The sequence below is a fragment of the Oryctolagus cuniculus genome, chromosome 19, assembly GCF_964237555.1.
Source record: "Oryctolagus cuniculus chromosome 19, mOryCun1.1, whole genome shotgun sequence".
In the NCBI taxonomy this organism is placed as follows: Eukaryota; Metazoa; Chordata; class Mammalia; order Lagomorpha; family Leporidae; genus Oryctolagus; species Oryctolagus cuniculus.
Window position 1 is genome coordinate 61,553,481 of NC_091450.1, and position 24,087 is coordinate 61,577,567.

Genomic DNA, 24,087 nt, shown 5'->3' on the forward strand with positions numbered 1-24,087 from the left:
CAGTGAGGAGCTAAGGAATCACTAATGATAAAATGAGATAATACGCCAAACAACAGTGATCCATAGAAACCAGCACTGAATAAATTTAACCAATGACATCTATAATCACCATCAGCATCCTGCTACACCAAAGGAAATGTCAGAGAATGGAAAGAGAGGGGCTGATGCTGTGTGCAGCGCTTATAACCCAGAATTTGTCCACGGGGGAGGATGGTTTCCCCATCAAGCGTTTGGTGATCCTGAAACACAGGACACTGACCGGAGGGCCAATGCATGGTGCAGATGATGCTTTATTTACTGAGGATGGAGCCGGAGTCCATCAATTCCAGTGAGGATGCTGAGCTGTGTGCGCACTGGCACCATGATGAGCAGACGGGTGCTGGTGATGATCTGACTGGCTGCCACCTCTTTGCTGCTCAAGTGGTACCACACTTGGCCGGCAGGAGTCTCTCTGGGGTGGTCCTTGTGCCCATTTCTCAGTGACAGCCTCTGTTCCTCTGGCTCATCCCCAGCCCCAGACCTAGAACAGCTTTTGGGACACAAACTCCTTCAAGGGAAGACAACTTTGCCATTACCCATACTTGAATTTTCTGAGCACTCATGCAGGCCAAGTACCATGCTGTGTTCTTCAGACTACAAAATCTGGAAGGAGGGGCTGGCATTGTGGCATAGTGGGTAAAGCCATCACTAGCAATGCCAGTATCCCATTTGGGTACCGGTTTGAGTCCCAGCTGCTCCATTTCCAATTCAGCTCCCTGCTAATGTGCCTGAGAATGCAGCAGAAGCTAGCCCAAGTTTGTGGGCCTCTGTAGCAACATGGAAGACCCAGATGGAGCTCCAGGCTGCAGCCTGGACTAGCACTGGTCATTAAAGGTATTTGGGGAGTAAACCAGTGAATAGAAGATCTCTCTCTCTGTCTCTACCTCTTTCTCTGTTATTCTGCCTTTCAAATAAATAAAAACAAATTTTTTTTCAAAAAAAAAAAAACCTTGAAGGCAAGAGATCTTGGTATATTTACAGAACTTCACAGAACTTCAATACTTTTTATTCAAAATAGGTACATGATACTTTCCCTCAAAATTTCTATAAAAGAAGGGGTTAAGAGGGGGTCCAGTGCTGTGGCACAGAAGGTGAAGCCTCCACCGGCAGTGCCGGCATCTCATATGGGTGCTGGTTCAAGTCCTGGCTGCTCCACTTCTGATCCAGCACCCTGCTAATAGACTGGGAGCACACTGGAAGACGGCCCAAGTGCTTGGCCCCTGCATCCACATGGGGGACTGGATGAAGCTCCTGACTCCTGGCTTCAGCCTGCTCTACCCCTGGCCACTGCAACCATTTGGGGAGTTTACCAGCGGATGGAAGATCTCTCTGTCTCCACCTCTCTCTTGGTAATTCTGTCTTTCAAATAAATAAATCAATCTTTTAAAAAAATCTTCAATTATTATTGAAACAAAAAGGGGGGGGAGGCATTATTATCCCCTTTGAAACATGATAGACTAACTCAAGGATAATCTGGAAAATTTCATTATGCACTGGTTATAAATGCTACCAAAATCGAATTTTTTTAAAAGACTTATGTTCAGCACCCATTTGGAATGCCAATGCCAGAGGCGTCGGCTTAACGCATTGCACCACAGTGCCAGTCCCTAAACATTAACTTTTAACTATGATATTAACATTGTGGTAATATAAGAGCATGCCCATTTTTTAGAGGCATACTAAAATATGAAGATGTGAAATGACATAATGTGGCCAGGATTTTCTTTTAAATAACTCAAACAAAAAAAGCAACAGATGAAGTAAATGCGCAAAAAATCTTGGTAACTATTAAATTTTGGTGGCTAATATTTGGAGATTCACATTACTATGCTTTGGGCTGTTTTTTGAAAGATTTTTTTTTTCAGCTGAGGAGGCTTTACAAAGTTCATGAAGGGGCCAGCATTGTGGCATCATGGGTGAAGCTGGTGCCTGTGACACCAACATCCCATATGGCTGCTGGTTCAGATCCCAGCTGTTCCACTTCTGATCCAGCTCCCTGCTAATGGGAAAGCAACAGAAGCTGGCCAAGTGCTTGGGTCCCTGAATCTCCATGGGAGACCTGGAAGAAGCTCCTGGCTCCTGACTTCAGTCTGGCCCAGCTCTGGCCATTGCAGCCATTTGGGGAGTGTACCGGCAGATGGGACTCTATCTCTCTCTGTCTGTAAATTCACCTTTCAAATACATAAAATAAAGCTAAAAAAAGTTCATGAAAAACGTGTATTATGGAAAATCTATTAATGAATCTCAAAAATGTCTTTTACTGAAAAAAAGTTTTCTTTTAATTCAATTTTCCTTGAACATTTTGAAGCATCCTGGAAGCTTAATGGGCTTGAGGACAGGACATAAGTAGTTACTTAGCTGGAGCACAACAGAGATCAACACAGGCCTCCTATCCAATCCTGGAGTAAGACAGCTGTCACCCACTTTTTTTTTTGTTTGTTTGTTTGTTTTTTGTTTTTTGACAGGCAGAGTGGACAGTGAGAGAGAGAGACAGAGAGAAAGGTCTTCCTTTGCCGTTGGTTCACCCTCCAATGGCCGCCGCAGCCGGGCGCGCTGCAGCCGGTGCACCGCGCTGATCCGATGGCAGGAGCCAGGAGCCAGGTGCTTTTCCTGGTCTCCCATGGGGTGCAGGGCCCAAGCACCTGGGCCATCCTCCACTGCACTCCCTGGCCACAGCAGAGGGCTGGCCTGGAAGAGGGGCAACCGGGACAGAATCCGGCGCCCTGACCGGTACTAGAACCTGGTGTGCCGGCGCCGCTAGGCGGAGGATTAGCCTAGTGAGCCGCGGCGCCGGCTGTCACCCACTTCTTTAACGGTGCCTGGCCGCTTCCGGTGCCGCTATGCTTACTGGGAGGAAGAGGCGGGTCCTGGATGGATGGCGCTTGCACAGTCAGCCTAGTGGAGACAGAGACGATGTATCCAGCGGTGGCGGCATGTTGTCGGCAGCCGGAGTTGTCGGCTTCCGGCGGCGTTTTCGGCAGCGGTACTGGCCTTGAGAGTGCGGGAGTGAAGGTGAGTTTTTAAGAAACAGTGAGAGGCCTGGCACCTCGGGAGGTGGGGGGGTTGTGGCGCCTCGGAGCAGTGTAGACAGTCAGGTCAGGCTGAGCAGCCCTGGGGGCGGGCGGCGGCTCAGCTGTGGGAAGCGGAGAAGCAGGTGGCTGGGCTCACGCCGGAGGACAGGACTGCGGGTTACAAGGTAGGTTTATTTGTAACCTGTAACTTATTTATTTAGTCAGTTCTAGCAGTGTTTCTGGTGGGTGTTTTAGTTTTCATTGATTTTTATGAGTATTTTTAGGTTGTCTGTGTCTTCTGGAATTAATCTTAGTAGGTTATGTGTATTTGTTATCCAGGGATTTCTCCATTTCTTCCTAGCTTTCCAGTTTATTAATATACAGTAGTGAACAGCAATTTCTTTGAAACCTTGAGTTTCAGTGATGTTGTATTAACATTATAAAATGTCTGCTTTTTTGTCTGTAATTTTATTTACTGGAGTTTTTATCGTTTTTGTTAGTCAGGTTAGAAGATTATCTACTTTTTAAAATTTTACATCAGGTATGAAAATTTCATGTATTTTTATATACTAATTCAAAACATACTGATACTTCTTCCCATACTAGCATCTCTCAAGCCTATACTCCCAGCCTTCTTCTTCTTCCCTCTCTTGTGCCCACTCTTAATTCTTCTAATTATCTATTTTCAGTTAACTATATATGATTAACCTTGCAATAAGTAAAAGTGTTCAACAAAAAGTATGCAGAACAAAACACTGTTCTTTAAAGTGAAACTAGAACTATAAGAAACAATTTTATCTCAGAATGTCAGTTTCTCACCTACACATTACGTTTAGGTACTCTATTAGTTATCACAAATCAGGGAAAAAATACATTATTTGTCCTTTGGGACTGGCTTATTTCACTAAATATAATGGGCTCAAGGTACATCCATTTTGTTGATAAAGACAGCATTTCTGTGTTCCCCAATGGGTGGTATTCCAAGTGTATATATGCCATAATTTCCTTATCCAGTCATCAGTTCATGGACATCAGGTTTAATTCCACAACCCAGCTATTGTGCACTGAGCTGTAGTGATTGTGAAGGTACAGATAACCCTTTCAGATCTGCTGATATCATTTCCTAGGGGTAAAGCACCAGGACAGGGATTGCTGATAAATTTCATAGTAAATGGTAGATTGATTTTCAGCTTTCTGAGGTATCTCCATACTGTCTTCCGCAATGGCTTTACCAGTCTACATTCCCACCAAAAGTCAGTGAATCAGGGTACTGTATTCCCCACTTCCTCAGCAGCATTTATCGTTCGTTGTTGATTTCTGTATGAGAGCCATTCTGACTGTGGTGCGGTGAAACCTCATTGCCATTTTGATTTGCATTTCCTTGATGGCTAGTGATCCTGAGCATTTTTTCATGTGTCTGTAGGCCATATGGATTTCCTTTCTTGAAACATGCCTGTTCAAGTTATATGCCCATTTCTTAACTGTATTTTTTGTTTTGTTGTTGAGCTCTTAGTATATTCTGGATATTAATCTTTTATCAGTTTTATAGTTTGCAGACAGTTATCTCCCATTCATTCTGTTGTCTCCTCACTTTGCTGAGTGTTTCTTTTGCAGCGCAGAAGCTTCTCAGCTTGATGGAATCCCATTTGTCTGTTTCTGTTTCTGCTGCTATTGCTTGTGCTTCTGGCTGTCTTTTCCCAGAAATCTTTGCCTATGCCAGTGTCTTTCAGGTTTCCCCAGTGTTCTCTAGTAATTTGATGAGATTGGGTTTTAGATTTTGTTCCTTGAACTATTTTCAGTTGGTTTTTCTATAAGGTGTAAGGCATGGGTCTTCTTTCATAGTTCTGCATATGGAGGTCCAGTTTACTCAGGAACGTTTTTGAAGAAACTGTCCTTTGCACCTGGGATTAATCATTAGCGCCTTCTTCCAAGATAAATTGATTGTAGATGTGTGGATTGATTTCTGGAGTTCCTTTTCTGTTCCATTGTTCTATATGTCAATATTTTTACTAAACCAGTTGTTTTGATTGTAACTGCCCTGTTCTGTGTCTTGCAATCTGTTTTTGCGATGCTTTGAGTTTTGTTTATGTTGTGTAAGATTGCTTTCACTATTCAGATGTTCTGTGTTTTCATAAGAATTTTAGCATTGTTTTCTCTCCATCTGGGCAAAATGTTATTTGACCTTTGATTGGGATCCCATTATGTCTGTAAATTGCTTATAGTAGAATGGAAATTTTCATTATGTTGATTGTGCCAATGAATGACCATGAAAGATTTTTTGATTATTGTGTGTCTTCTTCCATTTCTTTAATGTTTATTAATTTTCATTGTAGACATTTTCATGGACATGAAACTGGATGCAGTTGAAGTTCATCTGCTGGGTCATCTTCCATTTCTAGAGACTGCTGGACTTCCTGCTAAACACAGCTGGGGCTTCTTCCTGGAGAGGAGCAACTGGTGAGCAGATGTGACCACCTCATGTACGCGGCAGCCTTGAAGCACAAGGGAAGGAGTAGGGAAGGGACACCACATTCCCTGCGGTTGGGCGGGTCATGTGGACAGTGAAGTTGACTTTCATCCCGTGACAGGGAGGGTCAAATGGAGTAGCCCCAGAGGTTGGGGTAAAAGAAATGTGGGGGCCAATGGGGTAGAGGAGAGTTAGGTGCAATGAAGATGAGGGCACTTGGATGTTGGAGAATGAGTTCCCCCAAGTTTTGCAGTGAATCAGGTGTCAAAGAATGTGGTAAGAGGGGGAATATTGGGGCATCCAGGCAATGAGAGGGAGGCCTGGGAGGAGAAGTGTGTGCTGTTGCCTCAGAGTACAAAACACCAAAAGTCTGTTTTTGAGGGATATGGAAATAAAAGTTTGGGTTTTAGAATTCATGGTTAAGGATGACAAGATTGCAAGGAATCTCTGCTGGGGGGGCTGATAAGGGTAAATGCCACAGAAGAACTTGGGACATGCAAGGCACTTGGGAGTTGGGAGCTGAAATGAGGTAATTTCTTTATGTCATCATCTTTTGATAGATAGGGGAAATGGAAGGATTATATAGAGGAAGTCAGGTGACTTTCAACAGAATTGTAACATGAAGGAGGGTTAGGTCAACTTATAAGAACTAGTGGAGTATAAGAGTGTTAGACCTGGGAGAGGGTCTGGTGAGCAACCTTAGAAAAAGTGAGGGAAGGGAAATGGGTGGACTGGTAGAGGGAATTTCAGAAGGGATGGGGAATGGATGCTGAGTTAATCAGGGAATTCAGATAGCATCTGCAGAATACCAAGAGATGGAGAAGATGTTATCTGAAAGAAAACTGGGTTGTTAAGGGACTAGGGAACATGGAGACCTTGTCTTAGGCTGGGAATGAAGTTTGTGGCTTGTAGTCTACTTGTAGACGTCAGAATTCAGAAGAGGACTCTCTCTTGATAAACGTGTGCTTTTTGGCTTTTGAATGTGTCTGTAATTCGCTCACATTCATTCTTGTTATTTATCTAATACTGAATGCTTCTTGAACATCTTTGAGAAAGTTTGTGGAAAGAGGGTGATTGTCATGATGGGTGTTTTTCATATTCTTCTAGGCAGCTCTGCGTGAAAGCTCCTGCTTTCATGATGTTTTTGTTCTTATTATTTTGGGGTGCTAGGGATGGCTTGAGTCCTAAAGGATTTAAACAGAAAGAATACGGTATGAGCTCTTGGAATAGCTTCCCAATTTGTTGGATTTCAAACTTTATGATACTTCCTATTCTACAACTGCTTTTTTTTGCCAGCTCAGATATTTCCAGTTGCTTTTAGAGTCCCTAAACTGTGTCTCTGTGTCAGACTGTGACATTTATTAGGAAGGCGCATTCTTCCTTAAGTGTTACTTAAATGATGTGTCATTCTTTACAATGCAGTGTTATTTGGTATTTTTGAGTAATATATGTTCAGAATTATATAGTTTACTCTTTTTTAAATATTTATTTTATTTATTTGAAAGAATTACAGAGAGAGGTAGAGACAGAGAGAGGTCTTGCATCTGCTAGTTCACTCCACAGATGGCTGCAACGGCCAGAGCTGGGCCAATCTGAAGCCAGGAGCCAGGAGCTTCTTCCAGATCTCCCATATGCATGCAGGGGCCCAAGGAGTTGGGCCATCTTCTACTGCTTTCCCAGGCCATAGCAGAGAGCTGGATTGGAAGAGGAGCAGCTGGGACTAGAAGCAGTGCACATATGAAATGCCAGTGAGTTAGCCATGACTTTAACCTGCTGCGCCGGCCTCTGTATCTTACTCTTACTTTTAGATTATTTCTATAGAAACATTTTCATACTTATATTTTCATAAAAGTCCTAGAATTTTCCACATACACAATGTTACTAATGTGCACAGTGTGTCTTTCGTTTTCTCTGTAGTGTGAGTACTTTTTTTTTCTATAAGTTTCCATTAAACATTGATATTGTGTCCAGTGGATGCGTGTATATGTTTAGGGTCAAAAAATTCTTCAATATAATTTATAGACTGATTTAAAAATAAACCACATGCCCTTTTCTCTGCTCTCCTTCTAACACTGTCTCTCCCAGAGTCCCCTTCCATCCCTCCCTCCTTTCTTGCCTCATTTCCTTCTTTTTCCTTCCTTCCAGTTTCAGATAATATATTTTAAATTTATATTACAGTAATAAGGCTAATAAGAAGTTTAAGAAGTAAGAACAGGTATGCCAGTGCTGTGGTATCCCACAGGGGAGTCAGTTCAAGTCCTGTTTACTCCATCTCTCATCCAGCTCCATGCCAATGTGTGTCCTGTGGACAGTGAGGAGTGCGCCTGTGCCTGGCACTTTGACCCAGAAGTGCACCCGCAGGCGCTGCCACTTCTGCCCTCGATGCACTGGTGGGAGTCAGAGCCATGTCTGCTCCTGCCCAGAGCCTTGAGGAGCCGCCTTCAACGCTGGTGGCTGAACCTGAGGAGACCCAGGGCCCTCCCCAGGCTCAGGCCGGGATCAGGTGAGGCTATGGCCTGAGGCGGCCGCATCAGTTTCCTTGGGCTTCTGGAAACCTCCAGACGCGGTCCTCTGCTTTGACCCCTTTCTGAAGACTACACTTCGGGACTCAGTTCCTGTTCCTGAGGAACAGAAACGCTCTTTGTGTGGGGAGTTTGGCGCGGTGGCCTTCCTGTGACGGGGTAGTCGTGGCCTGGGGTGCAGAGCACGGGGAGGGGTGTGTGTAGGGTGTAGCTGGGATAGAAGGTGGAGGAGAGGAGAGGGTCAAAGGGGAGGCAGGAGGAGAGAGGAAGTGGGGAGAATGAAAGTGGAGAGGTGAGGGAGGGAGGGGGAGAAACACATGTGGGGGAGAGGAAAGGAAGGGGAGAGTGACAGGAGTCCCAGGGCTTGTGTGTGGGAGGGGGATTGGGAGGGGAAGAACTTTCCCCAGGGCTCTGGGTCCATTTGGGGGGTTTTCTGTGCCTGGCCAGAAGTAGCCTTGGCTAGCTGTGTCTGTCGAAGAGGCCTTGACTGACAGCCTCTCTGCTCCGGGTTGTTTGGCAGCATAAGGGATGTGTGCAGGAACACGGGGACACGGGGCACTTGAATTAATTGGCACGTAATCCGGTGAATTTTCACAGACTGCACACACGGAGGAGAAAGCAGAAGCTTAGAGAAATGCCAAGAATCCCTCAGTGCCCTGTTCCAGCCTGCCCCAAGATTCTGACACCTCACAGTAAGTACTGATATTTTATTCTATTTAAAGAATGGTTTGCAAAGCAGAGTTCTAGATGAGGCGGGGGGGAGAGATCTTCAGGGTATGGGTTCACACTGCAGGTGGCTACAATGGCTGGTGGTGGGCCATGAGGGTATGGGTTCACACTGCAGGTGGCTACAATGGCTGGTGGTGGGCCATGAGGGTATGGGTTCACACTGCAGGTGGCTACAATGGCTGGTGGTGGGCCATGCCGAAGCTAAAGCCATGTACTTTATCTAGTACTCCAGTGTGGGTTCAGGAACCGACGCCCTCGGGCAACTTGAGTTTGTGTAACACACTACCTGTATATGTAAAGTGCTTACCCCTTTTATCACCATTTATTTGCTAAATACCAATATCACGTATAAGACTGTGAGTTTGTCCAGGGCAGGGCTTTGTCTCTGCTTTCATTCCTGTAGTCCCTGGTACACAGTTGGAATTCAGCTTATGCAGAACTAACAATGCACTCACTGTTGGATCTTGGGACAGGAACTGTTGGTTATAGAAAGGTCTGTTTACAGCAATAAAGGTAGGAGGGCCAAGAAGGGATGTTTAAGAGAATCAGCATTAATGAAGCACTTTCAGTGGTCAGGCTTCTTAATGTACCATTGTCTCATTTCTAAATAACAACACAAGGAGGGGAAGCAAGAGTTTTATTTAATTATACAACATTGTCCTGTCTAATCCTCTTCAAAACTCTGTGAGGAAGGTACCACTGATACCCTTTTAAATATGAGTTAAAGGAAGTGGGAACCAGCCCTAGGCCATATATAGATATCAGTGAAGTTCCAGTTTAAATCCTGCTGTGCTTGCCCCTCCTGGGCTGCAGGGTGTGGGCTAATGTGAGAGGTGAGTGTGTGAGGAGTGCAAGGAGGGTCCTGGAGGTGTGGTGCGACTTGCCTGCTGGGAGTGTCTCTGCAGGGCCAAAAGCTTTGACCTTTCAGGGTTGCCTGGATTTCAGCTTGGGCTGTCTGGAGTTGAGATTCTGAGGGCAGGAGTGTGGTGGGTCTTGCCAGTTCCCGCCTTCCTTCTCTGAGCAAAAAAGTAGCTAAGATGAGGCTGAGGGCCCTGTGAGTCCCTGCCCCACAGGCAGGTGCAGTGGGGGCCTGGGCTGTGCTTGCTAGCACAGGTGCCTCTGCCACACTTGATCTTGTGGCAGTTGCAGTGATTAGTAAAGTGGGTTCTTTGCAGACCCCAGGGAAGTGGCATTTCTCAGCTTCCCAGTTCCACGTGTGGTATGATGGCATGCCCCTGAGGGATCAGTGGGAACCATGCACAGGCATCTAAAGATAGGAGAACATAGTGATTGCTAACTAGCCTCAGGCTGGCGGCTGTGCTGGGTTAGTGAGGAGTCCCCGGCCAACCCCCACAGCACCTTCAGGCAGAAGTGCTCTTTGTTCATCGCTGTGTTACTTTATTGCTTTCTGTCCCTGAGTTACAGCTACCCGGAATGGCTTAGAATTTTCTCAAGCATGTAATTAGAGGAGTGGCTGTGAATCTAGGAAACAGTTTGGTCTTACTAAGGCAATCATTAAAAGTTCCTGAAAAGCATTTGTAGGTCAATTTTTCACTATTTTTTGCTCACTGTTTCCTCCGGTTTGTTACTCCTCTTTGTGAATCGCCTCCCCCCACCTCCCCATGACATGTCATCTTGGAATTCACTTTGGAAATGAAGAGCAGGTCTACCTCTCTGGCTTCCACCTTGGTGAATGTCACAGGCAATCCCTTCTTTACCAGTTGGGCGGTTCCATGCATGGTACTTCATGAGCGCATGAACATTTTGTCTTGCTGAAGGAGGCTTGTTGGCGTTTATCCAGTGAATACTGTGTATCAGTGCTTGTGAACCCTGCTTCCTCTGAGACCTTGGAACTGATTGGGGTGGTTGTGTGTGCCTGATTAATGACATTTCCCTCTTTCTCAACAAGGAGTGATACAGTTAGAAGCATACAGGCTTGGATCTGTTCACACCAAGCATTTTTAAACAAACTAGCCTTTCTAAAAAGTCCAGCATGCAGACCCTCCCAGTGAGGGTTGTGTACGTGAGATGAGGTTCTCTTGGCTCTGGTGTTTTGAGATGTTTGGACCTCATGTCATCTGAGGACATTGGCATCCAACCATCTGGCATCCAACCATCTCAACAACTAATGAAATTGATCATTTTAGCAAACTTTTCTTATTTATTCATTATCTTTAGAACTCAAAAGTTTGGAACTTTGCTTTAGTTTCAAATGATGCTTCCCTTATTTCTAAGTCTGACAAAATTCATACAGACTCTCTCATTGAAATCAGATGCAGTTTAAGGGTCTGTTTTATAAGCTGTTTGATAGAACAGGTCTGTTTGTGTCTTCAATGAATGAAGAAGGGTGAAAATATTAAAAGATATGACCATCCTTTTTTTTTTTAAAAGTTTTCTTATTTCTTTGAACAGCAGAGTTACAGAGAGAGGAGGAGAGACACACAGAGATCATCCAACTGCTGGTTCACTCCCCAGATGACCCCAGTCTCCGGGATTGGGCCATGATAAAGCCATGAGCTTCTTCTGGGTCTCCCATGTGGATGCTGGGGCCCAAGCACTGGGGCCATCCTCTGCTGCTTTCCCAGGTGCATTAGCAGAGATCTGGATTTGAAAGTGAATTAGCCAGTGGGTATCAAACCAGCACCCAAATGGGATGCCTCAGGCAGAGGCTTAACCTGTTGGGACACAATACCAGCCCCATGACAGTTTTTTATGTATGCCCATCAAAATCTATTTGAAACATGACAGCATGTTCACTTTCAGTTTTCAAAAAACCACATGCACAGAGGAACAAATGCACACACAGCACTGTAGCCAGGCAGCCACAGAGTGACACAGTCTCAAAGTCCCATGTGCACACATGCAAGGCTGGCTGTGCTCGTTGGGTTTTCCAGCTTCCTGCGGAGGAGCAGTAATCCCCTTAACTTTTTTTTTTGACAGGCAGAGTGGACAGTGAGAGATAGAGACAGAGAGAAAGGTCTCTCTTTGCCGTTGGTTCACTCTCCAATGGCCACCGAAGCTGGCACACCACACTGATCTGATGGCAGGAGCCAGGTACTTATCCTGGTCTCCCATGGGGTGCAGGGCCCAAGCACTTGGGCCATCCTCCACTGCACTCCTGGCCACAGCAGAGAGCTGGCCTGGAAGAGGGGCAACCGGGACAGAATCCGGTGCCCTGACCGGGACTAGAACCCGGTGTGCTGGTGCCGCAAGGCGGAGGATTAGCCTAGTGAGCCACGGCGCCGGCCATAATCCCCATAACTTAAGCCCAACCTCTTATTTCTTTGGGCTGGGGCAAGGGGAGTCATGAGAACTAGATCAGAATGAATGCTAACTCATATTACTCATTAGCAGTTCTCTTTGGTGTATACCTTAGTTCCTTTATACCATTTTAAGGTGAACATTCACTAGCAGCACATGTGCACAGTTGTGCAGCCAGCACTGGCATCTGATTCCAGAACTTTCTTCTCACTCCTCACCCCCCCCCCCAAGATACATCGTCAGCTGTCATAGACAACTTGACAAAAGTAAGCTGAATCCAGGAACAAGAGCTTCTTTGGATATGACTACACTAAGTATCATGAGAGATTTGCCAGGAGTGATGGATTCACTGGTTTACAACATGCCTCATGGGAACCCAGGGAATGTTTCTTACTCTGAGATTAGAGGGCTGTCAGAACAGATCCAAAAATTAAGAGAGGTAATAGAATTACCTCTTAAAAACCTAGAATTATCCCAGCATGTAGGAATAATACCTCCAAAAGGCTGTTTATTATATGGAACTCCAGGCACAGGAAGAATGCTTTTGGTGAGAACTGTTGCTAGTCAGCTGGATTGTAACTTCTTAAAGGTTGTATCAAGTTCTATTGTAGACAAATAGATTGGTGAAAGTGCCTGTTAGATCAGAGAAATGTTTTATTATGCCAGAGACCGACCATCAAACATGCATCATTTTTATGGATGAAATAGATGTGATTGGTGGTCGTCGGTTTCCTGAGGGTACATCAGCTGACAGATTAAGAGAACTTTAATAGAGTTGCTAAATCAAATGGATGGGTTTGATACTCTGCATAGAGTTAAAATGACCATGGCTACAAACAGACCAGATACACTGGACCCGGTTTTGCTACGTCTGGGAAGATTGGACAGAAAAATACATATTGATTTACCACATGAACAAGCGAGGTTAGATATATTGAAAATCCACACAGCTCCCATTACAAAACATTATGAAATAGATTATGAAGCAAGCATGAACCTTTTAGATGGCTTTATTGGAGCAAACTTGAAGTGTTTGTACTGAAGCTGGTATGTTTACAATTCGTGCTGATCATAATTTTGTAGTACAAGAAGACTTCATGAAAGCCATCAGAAAAGTGGGTTATTCTGGTTGGCACCATGGTTCATTAGGCTAATCCTCCGCCTGCGGCACCGGCACCCCGGATTCTAGTCCCGGTTGGGGTGCTGGATTCTGTCCCGGTTGCTCCTTTTCCAGTCCAGCTCTCTGCTGTGGCCCGGGAGTGCAGTGGAAGATGGCCCAAGTCCTTGGGCCCTACACCCACATGGGAGACCAGGAGAAGCACCTGGCTCCTGCCTTTGGATCAACATGGTGTTCGAGGCCGCAGTGGCCATTGGGGGGTGAACCTAAGGAAAAAGGAAGACCTTTTTCTCTGTCTCTCTCTCTCTCACTGTCCACTCTACCTGTCAAAAAAAAGTGGGTTATTCTAAGAAGCTAGAGTCTAAATTGGACTACAAACCCATATAATTTACTGTCAGTTTTTTGATTGCTGCATGACAGACATTGGCTTAATGTAAAAATAAAGCTAAGCAAACAATGTGTGTACTGGCAATGATCTCATTAAAAATAAGAGTAAAATATGTATGAGTAACATAAATTAGTATATAATTCAGTGACTCCACTTTTAAGATGGGTACAGAAGAAATCTGTATGTTGTTCATGTATTTATTGCAGCAGAAATTAAAAAAGAAGAATGTGTTGAAGCTTTTTATATTTGCTATGTGAACATTTTGTAAAACATTGAAAATGGTCTGGGAGTAGTACAAGAGAGTATTTCTTATGATTTATTTTATATCATTTGAGTATTGATTTAGATAGGCTATGGGAGGAAGTGAAACATCAGACCTTTGATATTTAAGATCCTCCATAATATGTTGCATTAATAGTCTTTTTTTTTGACAGGCAGAGTTAGTGAGAGAAAGAGACAGAGAGAAAGGTTTTCCTTTACATTGGTTCACCCCGTAAATGGCTGCTATGGCCGGCGCACTGCGCTGATGCGAAACCAGCAGCCAGGTACTTCCTCCTGGTCTCCCATGCGGGTGCAGGGCCCAAGCACTTGGGCCATCCTCCACTGCCTTCCCGGGCCATAGCAGAGAGCTGTTCTGGAAGAGGAGCAACTGGGACAGAATCCGCTGCCCCAACTAGGAATAGATTACCAGTGCAGCAGGTGGAGGATTAGCCAAGTGAGCTGGGGCGCCGTCCAACATTAATAGTTTTTCAAAACTGTTACTTAGGAACCCAAGAATCCACACAATAAATTTGATTTCACCACCAAAATGTGTCTTCAACCTGCCTATATCTGCCACCACTCTAAGCCAAGGCAAAGCTGAACTCTGTTCTTGCATGGCTCATAGAGCAGGTGCCTACATAAATTCTGTACCCTGGATGCCCCAAATGCCTGGTTATAACCCCAACCGTAGCCCAGCCCACCATAATTCTCTTGACTGAATTCAGTGACCTCTGAGCTGATTTCTTCTATCAGTAATCTTTTCCTCTGTAATATGTTTTCCACTCAGCATCCAAAGAAATCTTTCTGTACAAATGTATTTTTAAAATTGTTTGAAAGGGAGGGAGCTGGTTGGGAATGGATAGGAGGGAGAGAGGAGAGAGGATGGAGGACAGAGGACAGAGGGGAGGGGAGAGGGAAGTAGGGAGAGGGAAAAGGGGAGGGGGGAGGAAGAGGGGATAGGTAGAGAGGGAGATTCTCCATCCACTGGTTTATTCTACAAATATAACCCTGTGACTTGACTCCTTGTGTGTGGTTGCCTACTTTGTGCTATCCTTGATGGATTATTTGTACTTCTCTTCCTTCTCTCTTGCTTGTGCATTACCTATCATTTCAGACCACATCTGAAATGCTTTGCTCCTTTTGGGCGCCCCATTTCTCTTGAGGTGATCTTACTCTTGTGGCTTCAACCAGTGTTTCTATGAGACTACCTTCCAAAGTAGTGTCTCCATCATAAGCCTTCACCATGAGATCCAAATCTCCATTGCCACCTGCCTGTTAGAGACACACACTTGAGTGTCCTGTGGGTACCACAAACTTCCTCTTCCCTTTAAACCTGCTCCACACATTGCACTGGATCTCTGCAGTGGTGGCTCCATCTGACTTGCCTTCCAAGTTGGAAAGCTTGGCAGCACCCTCTTTCCAACCATCTGTCTCCTAGTAGTCACCAAATCAATGCCAGTGGTGTCTCAGGACCTACACAAGCACTCATACCAAAGCTGAACATCTGCTGATAACTATTACTTCTGTCTGGATTCTTTCTTCCAGGCTTTTTCTGCTTCAGGCCTGCACACCACCTGCATTTTCCTAGAAAGCACAGGTGACTCTGTCTGATCTTTTCTCATCTCTTGCATACTTGCAAAAGCCCTAATCCCTTAGAGGGGATTCCAAGGCCTCATTCTCAGGTCTGTTCACACTTCCTATTCCAAGCCGCCCTCCTCCCAAACAGCCCCTGCTTCTGTCATGCCAGACTTGTCATGGTTCTGCATATAGGCAGTCACTACTTGATGTTCCTCAATGTTTTCAGCTTGAGAAACTCCTAGCCATGTTTCAAGATATCCAACTCAAAGGTCTTCCTTCTCTTTGATACTTTTCTCTCATTCCCCCAGGCAGAGCTAAGTATCCAGAGCTTCTGTAACACACTACCTATCTACATAACGTACTTAACCCATTTTATCACCATTTTTTTTGCTAAATACCCATATCTCGTATAAGACTGTGAGCTTGTCCAGGACAAGACTTTGTCTCTCTGCTTTCATTCCTGTAGTCCCTGGTACACAGCTGGTGTTCAGATATGCAGAACTAACAACACACTCACTGGTGGGCCCTGGGACAGGAAGTGATGGTTAATGAAGGGTCTGGTCACAAGAACAAAGGTAAGAGGGACAAGGAAGGAGATTGTAACAGAGTGGCATTCATGAAACCCTTTCTTTTTTTCCAACTTTTATTTAATAATTATAAATTTTCGGGGGCTGGTGCTGTGGCTCACTTGGCTAATCCTCCGCCTGCGGCGCCAGCATCTCATATGGGCACCGGGTTTTGTCCTGGGTGCTCTGCTTCCAATCTGGCTCTCTGCTGGGCCCAGGAATGCAGTGGAGGATGGCCCAGATGCTTGGGCGCCTGCACCCGCGTGGGAGACCAGGAGGAAGCACCTGGCACCTGGCTTCAGACTGGTGCAGTGCACCAGCTGTAGTGGCCATTTGGGGGGCGAACCAATGGAAAGAAGACCTTTCTCTCTATTTCTCTCACTGTCTGTAACTCTACCTCTCAAATAAGTAAATAAATAAAGTCTATAAAAATAAATAAATATAAATTTCCAAAGTACAACTTTTGGATTATAGCAGTTCTTCCCTCTGTAACCTCCCTCCCACCTGCAACCGTCCCATCTCCCAATCCCTCTCCCATCCCATTCTTCATCAAGATTCATTTTCAATTATATTTATATACGGAATATCAACTCAATATATACTAAGTAAAGATTTCAATAGACTGCACCCACACAGACACACAAAGTGTAGAGTATTGTTTGAGTAGTAGTTTTACCGTTAATTCACATAGTACAACACATTAAGGACAGAGAGATCCTACATGGGGAGTAGGTGCACAGTAACTCCCATTGTTGATTTAACAATTGACACTCTTATTTATGATGTCAGTAATCACGTGAGGCACTTGTCTTGAGCTGCCAAGGCTATGGAAGCCTCTTGAGTTCACCGGATCCGATCTTACTTAGACAAGGCTATAGTCAAAGTGGAAGTTCTCTCCTCCCTTCAGAGAAAGGTACGTCCTTCTTTGATGGCCTGTTCATTCTGCTGGGATCTCATTCACAGAGATCTTTTATTTAGTTCCTCTTTTTTTTTTTTCCAGAATGTCTTGTCTTTCTATGCCTAAATCACTCTCATGGGCTTTTTAGCCAGATCCGAATGCCTTAAGGACTGATTCTGAGGCCAGAGTGCTGTTTAGGGTATTTGTCATTCTGTGAGCCTGCTGTGTATCCTGCTTCCCATGTTGGAGCATTCTCCTCCTTTTTAAGTCTATCAGTTATTGTTAGCAGACACTAGTCTTGTTTATGTGATCCCTTTGACATTTAATCCTATCATTATGATCAATTATGAACTGAAACTGATCACATTGACTAGTGAGATGGCATTGGTTCATGACACCTTGATGGGATTGAATTGGAATCCCCTAGCACGTTTATAGCTCTACCATTAGGGGTAAGTCTGAGTGAGCAGGTGCCGAACTGTACATCTCCTCCTTCTCTTATTTCCACTCTCATATTTAACAGGGATCACTTTTGAATTAATTTTAAATGCCTAAGAATAATTGTGTGTTAATTAAAGAGTTCAACTAATGATATTAAGTAGGACAAAAAAATACTAAAAGTAATAAAATAGTAAGTTGTTCCTTGACAGTCAGGCAAGGGCTGATCAAGTCATTGTTTTTCATAGTGTCAGTTTCACTTCAACAGGTTTCCTTTTAGCCCTTTCAATAGTCAGGCTTCTTAATGTACCATGTTTCATTTCTAAATAAGAACACAAAGAGGGAAAGCAAGAGTTTTATTTAATTACACCACATTGTACTGTCTAATCCTCTTCAAAGCTCTGTGAGGAAGGCACTGCGCATCCCCTTTCAAATACGAAACTGTATGAGGTGGGAACCTGCACTAGGCCATATATCAAGAACAATAAAGCCCCAGTTCAAAACCTGCTCTGTTTGCCCCAGAGCCATGTTCCTCCTGGGGTTGGAACCCTAGGTTCTAGCAGTTAGAGACGTGGGGAATGAGAGGGGTGGTAGCTGGTGAAAACCGGTGGTCCTTTTCTTTGGGCTTACCTTTGTTGGGTGCATCACCACAAGGACTTGCCCTGTGTCACTAAGGACATTTCATACTAACTCTGTGGCCTCATGCTGTGATTTGTTAACATAGGTCCTGTGTCCTGGTTCACACTAATGGTCATCTTAAGATTTACTTTGCTGTTCTAGTGTTTTTTTTTTTTTTGGCAGGCAGAGTGGACAGTGAGAGAGAGAGAGAGAGAAAGGTCTTCCTTTGCCGTTGGTTCACCCTCCAATGGCCGTCGCGGCCGGCGCGCTACGGCCGGCGCACCGCGCTGATCCGATGGCAGGAGCCAGGAGCCAGGTGCTTTTCCTGGTCTCCCATGGGGTGCAGGGCCCAAGCACCTGTGCCATCCTCCACTGCACTCCCTGGCCACAGCAGAGAGCTGGCCTGGAAGAGGGGCAACCGGGACAGAATCCGGCGCCCCGACCGGGACTAGAACCCGGTGTGCCGGCGCCGCTAGGCGGAGGATTAGCCTAGTGAGCCATGGCGCCGGCCTGTTCTAGTGTTTTAAGGTAAAATTTAGTTTACTGATCTGATATCTGTATTCCTTAATATATACCTGTATAGCAATAAAATTCCTCATGTGAAATTAGGCCTGTCAACATGGAAAACTCTAAGGATGTCACCACTACTGGGAACATACTGAAGGAAATTAAATCATTATGTAACAGAGGGATGCACAAGCCTACGCTTATTGCAGCAAGATGCACAATAGCCAGGCTATGCAGTGTGTATATGTATGTATGGTATACATAGACCATAACTTCTTAATTCACTTTACAGTTGCACAGCATTTTGGTTCATTGAAATATGCCTGTTGAAGCCATTTGCCCATTTCTTGAGTGGGTGGTTTGTTTTGCTGTTGTTGAATTTCTTGAAAATATCTGGTAGTAAACAGTTTATCAGCTGCATGCATTGCAGATTAAGTTCTACCATTCTGTTAGTTGCCGCTTCACTTTGTGGAGTTTTTTTTTTTTTTTTTTTTGGTGTCCTCTTCATTAATCTTTTATAGTTCTCAGATATTGGACATCCTTGGTTAAATTTATTCCAACCTATTTTATTTTCTTTGTAGATATGTGAATGGGATTAGTCTTCGAAATCCTTTCTCAATCATGACCTTGTCTGTGTATACAAAAGCTGTTGATTTTCTATCCTGCCACTGTACCAAACTCTACTCTGAGTTTTGATATTCTTTTAGTGGAGTCTTTTGGATCTCCTATATACAGGAGAATAGAAAATGTCAACAGTGACCTCAGAGGCTACCTTTCTGTATTCTGTGTTAATGGGGTATGTAATGCATATAGAATCAAATTCTAGATAAACTCTAGTAGTTGGCCTTGATGTAGTATTTTCTTTACAATGAGCTAGGTTTTACTTTTTTAAAAAGTCTTATTTATTTATTTGAAATTCAGAGTTATACACAGAGAGCATGAGAGGCAGAGGCAGAGTGGCAGAGAGAGAGAGAGGGAGAGGTTATCCATCTGCTGGTCCACTTTACAGTTGGCTGCAATGGCTGGCGCTGAGAGGATCCAGGGTGAGGAGCCAGGAGCCTCCCTGGGGTCTCCTTCATGGGAACAGGTCCCCAGGACTTGGACCATCTTCGACTGCCTTCCCAGACCATAGCAGAGAACTGCATCAGAAGTGGACCAGCTGGGACTCGAACCTGCGTCATATGGGATGCTGGCACTGCAGGTGGTGGCTTGACCCGCTACCCCCAAGTGCCGGCCCCTCCCGGACGCCGTTCACGGTGGGATCCAGCTGTCTGCTAACACGCCTGGGAAAGTGGAGGGAGACAGCCCAAGGACTTAAGCCCCTGAACCCAGAATGGAGCACCAGAAAAAAGTCCTTGGCTTCTTCTTTGGCCTGTCCCAGCCCTGGCCTTTGTAGCCACCTGAGGGGTGAACCCGCAGATGGACGATCACTGAGAGAGAGAGAGAGAGTGCTGGTGATGCCCCCTGCACTGCTTCTCTCCCCAAACGGCTTTGACGGCCAGCACTGGATCAGGCAGAAGTCAGGAGGCAGGAGCTCCATTCAGGACTCCCACGAGGGAGGGAGGGAGGCAGGGAGGGACGGAGGCAGCGAGCCAGGGTCCAGAGTACCCAGGCCTCAGCGGCTGCCTCCCTGGATCACAACCTGGAGCAAGAGCAGCTGACTGAAGCGGGCCTGTGGTTTCGGGCGCTGGATGCGGCAGCGCACAGATGCGTCCCGTGGCGCCATGGCGATGGCCAGTGAGGAGTGCGCCTGCGCCCCGCGGTTTGACCCGGAAGTGCACCCACTGGCACGGCCACTTCTGCCCTCGGTGCAGGGGTGGGAGTCAGCACCATGCCCACTCCTGCCCACGGCTTGAGTGAGCCTTGAGGAGCCATCTTTAACGCTGGTGGCCAAACCTGAGGAGCCCAGGGCCCCCCGGGCTCAGGCCAGGATCAGGTGAGGCTGCGGCCCGAGGCGGTCGCATCAGTTCCTTGGGCTTCTGGAAACTTCCAGGCGCGGTCCTCTGCTTCGGCCCCTTCCCGAAGACTACACCTCAGGACTTGGTTCCTGTTCCTGAGGAACAGAAATGCTCTTTGTGAGGGGATTCGGCACGGTGGACTTCCTGTCACGGGGTAGGCGTGGCTCAAGGTGCAGAGTGCGGGGAGGGGGTGTGTGGGGGGTGTCACTGGGTAGAAGGTGGAGGAGAGGGAGGACAAAGGGGAGGCGGGAGAAGAGAGGAAGTGGAGAGAATGAAGGTGGGGAGGCGAGGAAGGGAGGGAGAGAAAGGCGTGTGGGGGAGAGGAAAGGAGGGAGAGAGTGACGGGAGCCCTGGGGGGGTGTGTGGGAGGGGGGTTGGGAGCTGGGTCGGTTTGGGGGGTTTCTGTGCCTGGCCAGATATAGCCTTGGCGTCCTTAGAAGAAGCCTTGACTCACGGCCTCTCTGCTCCAGGTTGTTCAGCAGTGTAAGGTTGTGTGTGCAGGAACACGGGGGCACGGGGTGCTCAAGTTAATTGGAATGTAATCCGGTGAATTTTCAGACTGCACACATGGAGGAGAAAGCAGAAGCTTAGAGAAATGCCAAGAATCCCTCTGTGCTCTGTTCCAGACTGTCCAAGGTTCTGACACCTCATAGTAAGTACTAGATATTTTTTTTTCTATGGAACAATTGGTTTGCAAGGCAGAGTTCTAGATGAGGCGGTGCAGGAGAGATCTTCAGGGTATGGATTCACACCCCAGGTGGCTACAATGGCCGGGGCTGGGCCAGGCGGGAGCTGAGGCCAGGTACTTTATCCAGTACTGCAGTGTGAGTTAAGGTGGCCCAGGTCCTTGGGGTGCTTCCTCTGCTTTCCTAGGCATTTGAGCAGGCAGCTGGATCTCAAGTGGGAACAGCCTGGGTTGATGGGGGTTGGGGGGTGGGGTGGGAGCAGCCATGGCATAGTGGATGAAGCCGCCCCTGCATGTACCAGCATCCCACATGGGCATCGGTTCGAGTCCCAGCAGCTCCACTTCCGATCCAGCTCTCTGCTGTGGCCTGGCAAAGCAATAGAAGAGGGCCCAAGTCCTTGGGCCCCTGCATCTGAGTGGGAGTCCTGGAGGAACTGCTCCTGGTTCCTGGCTTCAAATCTGCTCAGCTCCGGCTGTCGCTTCCATCTGAGGAGTAACCCGTGGATGGAAGACCTTCTCTCTCTCTTTCTCTCTCCCTCTGACTCTCTGTAATTCTACTTTTGAAATGAATAAAGCTTTTAAAAAAAAAGCATAACAGGCAGGAATCCAGTTGGCGTCTAGATGGAATGACATTGTTCCAGGCAGTGTCGTAACCTACCGTGCCACAAGGCAGGTCTCATAAGTACTTTTCTGCCCACTGTTTCTTTTTACTGAGCAGAAATGGGGTATGTGAATACAGTAACTCATATCTAATACATTTTCTGATACTTTATAATTATGTGTTACTCTAGTTATTATAAATTATAACTTCCTTAGTAATTATGGAATCATTCCCGTTTTTCCTTTCCCTTTGTGTGGATTTTAGCATATTCTGTGTTTCAAGGCATTCACACAGTTCATTTATCTTATATAATTTTTGGTCACAGAGTCGTTCATACTATTCCTTTACAGTTATCTTGTCCATGGAGTCATGGTGGCACCGTTTCATTAACCAACTCATTAACTTGCACCGTTTTTCTTGGTTGGTGCTGAGAAGAGGTTCACGAATTTTGTGGATGTGTTCAAAGAACCAGATGTTAGTTTTGTCAACGTTTTTCTGTGATTGAGCTTTTTTCAGTCCCGTCGACTTGTGCTTGTATCTCTCCATGATTGATTTGATTTTCCTCACCTTGCTTTAAGTGTTTAAGTTGCTGTTTTTCCTCTGATCTCCTGGGATCAGATCAGCTCATGGATCTTGGTGGTTCTTTTCTAAAATATGCATCCATTACTGTAAATGGGCAGGATACAGTTTCCATTTAGTTTGAATGATTTTTTATTTGAGATTTATAAATGTGTCATTTTGAGGTTGGTTGATTGTTCTTCTCGCAAATATTTGAGATTTTCCAGCCTTTTCTTTTTTTTTAACAGGCAGAGTGGACAGTGAGAGAGAGAGACAGAGAGAAAAGTCTTCCTTTGCCTTTGGTTAACCCTGCAATGGCCACCGTGGCTGGCACACCGCGCTGATCCGAAGGCAGGAGCCAGGTGCTTCTCCTGGTCTCCCATGGGGTGCAGGGCCCAAGCACTTGGGCCATCCTCCACTGCACTCCCGGGCCAATAGCAGAGAGCTGGCCTGGAAGAGGGGCAACCTGGACAGAATCTGGTGCCCTGACCAGGACTAGTGTGACCGGTGTGCCAGCGCTGCAGGCAGAGGATTAGCCTATTGACCCGCGGCGCCGGCTGGATTTTCCAGCCTTTTCATACTGACCTCTCAGTAGAGAGGTTGCATTGTGATCTGAGACCTTACATTGTGTGGTGACTCTTCCTTAGGAGTTGAGGTCTGTTGTACAGCAGCGAACGTGGTCAGAGTGGATGTGCTGTGTGGGTCTGAGAAGAGTGTCGTGTTGCGTTGTTGTGGACAGAGCATCCTCGAAGGATCTGTTCAACGCTTGGTTGATTCAGGTGCTATTCTGTTCAGCTACATCCTTACTGATGGTCTGACTGCTGATCTGATAACGAAAGAGATGTCTTGACGTCTGTGAGTGTAATAGTGCCTTTGTTTATTTCTCTTTGTAGTTTTAACAATGGTCGCTTATGTATTTTGGGATGAGGTTTACTTTTGGACTCACTATCCTACTCCATTGAAACGTGTTTCTTCTGTTCTTTCAGGAATCCAAAAGCAAGGTCTTGGTTATTGTAGGTTTATTGAAAGTCTGGAAAGACAGTTGTCATTTCACAGAGTTCCTTGTTTTTCATGGTGGAGTTGATAGTCAATTGTCTTGAGTTTTCCTAACTACATTCAGGTTTGTTTATTTTTTTCTCAAAACCTCTTGCTGGAGGTTTTTTTGGTGTTTGTTTTTTGTTTTGTTTTGTTTTTTATTTGGATGGTGTTAAACCTAGAACCATTTTAGAAGAAATGTTATGTTAATAATATTCAGTCTTACAGTCCTATGCACAGCGTATTTACTTAGATTTTCTTTAGTTTCCTTCATCATCATCTTAGTCTTCAGCCAACATACTGTGTATTTTTTTATTTTTTATTTTTTGACAGGCAGAGTGGACAGTGAGAGACAGAGACAGAGAGAAAGGTCTTCCTTTGCCGTTGGTTCACCCTCCAATGGCCGCCGCGGCCGGCGCGCCGTGGCCGGTGCACCACGCTGATCCGATGGCAGGAGCCAGGAGCCAGGTGCTTTTCCTGGTCTCCCATGGGGTGCAGGGCCCAAGTACCTGGGCCATCCTCCACTGCACTCCCTGGCCACAGCAGAAAGCTGGCCTGGAAGAGGGGCAACTGGGACAGAATCCGGCGCCCTGACCGGGACTAGAACCCGGTGTGCCGGCACCGCAAGGCGGAGGATTAGCCTAGTGAGCCATGGCGCCAGCCCCATACTGTGTATTTAATTGATAGGGTTTACGAGTTTTCATTTCAGTAGGCTATTTTAAATTTCAAATCAGTGTCTTCTTGTTGATGATGGTAGTATACAATTGATTTTTTTAAACTTTTATTTAGTAAATATAAATTTCCAAAGTACAGTTTATGGATTACAGTGGCTTTGCCCCCCATAACTTCC

At 45.8% G+C, this 24,087-nt stretch overlaps 1 protein-coding gene and 1 pseudogene across 2 annotated transcripts in view; both read left to right on the forward strand.

Annotated features, from left to right (window-relative positions):
• Positions 1 to 7,849: 7,849 nt before the first annotated feature.
• Positions 7,850 to 24,087, forward strand: part of LOC108176275 (glutamate receptor ionotropic, NMDA 2A) — a 98,709-nt gene continuing 82,471 nt past the window's right edge. The window contains exons 1-4 of one of the 2 annotated variants that reach the window (XM_070063805.1): positions 7,850 to 8,020; positions 8,637 to 8,731; positions 20,394 to 20,512; positions 20,917 to 21,010. The gene's annotated coding sequence lies outside the window, so the exon portion shown is untranslated. The remainder of the gene's footprint in view (positions 8,021 to 8,636; positions 8,732 to 20,393; positions 20,513 to 20,916; positions 21,011 to 24,087) is intronic. The other variant, XR_011384394.1, reaches the window with a different exon arrangement.
• On the forward strand, positions 10,995 to 13,497 carry LOC100340126 (26S proteasome regulatory subunit 10B pseudogene; annotated as a pseudogene).